General features: G+C 33.4%; 1 long non-coding RNA gene across 1 annotated transcript in view; it reads right to left on the reverse strand.

Moving 5' to 3' along the window:
- Positions 1–1,129, reverse strand: part of LOC125617529 — a 23,227-nt gene extending 22,098 nt beyond the window's left edge. The window contains exon 1 of the long non-coding RNA XR_007348572.1: positions 1,008–1,129. This is a non-coding gene — a long non-coding RNA (uncharacterized LOC125617529). The remainder of the gene's footprint in view (positions 1–1,007) is intronic.
- Between the last annotated feature and the right edge of the window lie 259 nt (positions 1,130–1,388).

Genomic DNA, 1,388 nt, shown 5'->3' on the forward strand with positions numbered 1-1,388 from the left:
TATTGGTATTTTTTGTTGTTGTAAATTTGAAATCAGGCATTTAGCATACTACGAAAACACGAGAAGTCAGTGAAACAATGAAAAGTGGACTCTTCTGGTCCCTTCTTTGTTCATGATCTTCATGTGCAGAGGGAATGCTTGTGAGTAGTGGGAACTGCCACCACAGAAGGTCTTAGAGTTGTTGATTGCTACCTCACAACACAAGTACGGAGTTCATTTGTGAAAATGGATTATCCAACTGTGTTTTTTACCTGGATGATTCTGATAATTCTTTCTGGAGAATTTTTGGAAAATTAAAATTTACTTAATCTTACATATTTGTATTTGAGTTAAAAATGTAAAAGGAAATGAGTCATAGATGGAAGTTTGCTAGACAGCATCTGACTTACAGACTCATAAATAGTTTGATTTTTAAGTGTATAGTTTGTGATGATGATGATAGACATATCAATGATGGTTAACTGTCTTGACTTTATCATTTAGTTTTGTAAGTTTTAGACTTCATGTGTCATGTAAATTACATTTAATTTAGTACCAGAGGACCAAAAATCTTACTTTTTATCTAACCTTTATGTATATAAAGTTACATCCCATAACAAATAAGTCTTTTAACAGTCATCTTGGCAGAATCCAGTATATGTAATAGTGGGAATTGACAATGCAGTACAAACGTCCTTTACTGAATTATGCATTTCTGTATCAGTCTTGTGTAGTACAATGTTTGAGACAGAAATCTTTTAGAAACCATTGTCCTTTGGAGGATAGTATTTCCAAATAACTTTGAAGAAGAGAGTGCTGTTGCAGAGAAAATATGAAGAATACAACAAAGTTTAAAGATACCAATTGAAAATTCCAATGAATTAAAGACCTGACTTTAAGAAAGTGCTAATATTTTTCAACCAAATAGATAAGAAACCAAGTAAAGAAAGATGAGAAAGACTGGTTGACGAGGCTTTTGCAAGGAGGAAAGCAACAAGCACCCAGTGAAGAGGAAACTAAAGTGTCACAGAAATAGCCAGCTGGCTGGACAAAGCTGTGGAGGGTATGTTGGAGAAAACTGAAAGAGAAAACAAAATATTTGACTTAATCTAAGTAGCAGAAGGCAGTTAGACAGGGGCCTTGCCTGCATACAGATTTCAAAGTACCCCTTATGACAATTCAGAGAATATAATAAAAAGTTATACTTGATCTTAAAAAAAAAAAATCTCTCTTCATTGAAGTGATCTTTTGCTTCCTGTATTTTCACTCCTTCCTTTTTCTTTTAGTTCATTGAACATTTTAACTATGAACTTCCTAAATTCCTTCTCTGACATTTTCTCCACTGCATTGTCAATGAAATCAGTTGTTGAAGCATTATGACCTGTTTGTGGTGATTTTTCTCTGCTTTT

Source organism: Marmota marmota, unplaced genomic scaffold (assembly GCF_001458135.2).
Source record: "Marmota marmota marmota unplaced genomic scaffold, marMar, whole genome shotgun sequence".
Lineage (NCBI taxonomy): Eukaryota > Metazoa > Chordata > Mammalia > Rodentia > Sciuridae > Marmota > Marmota marmota.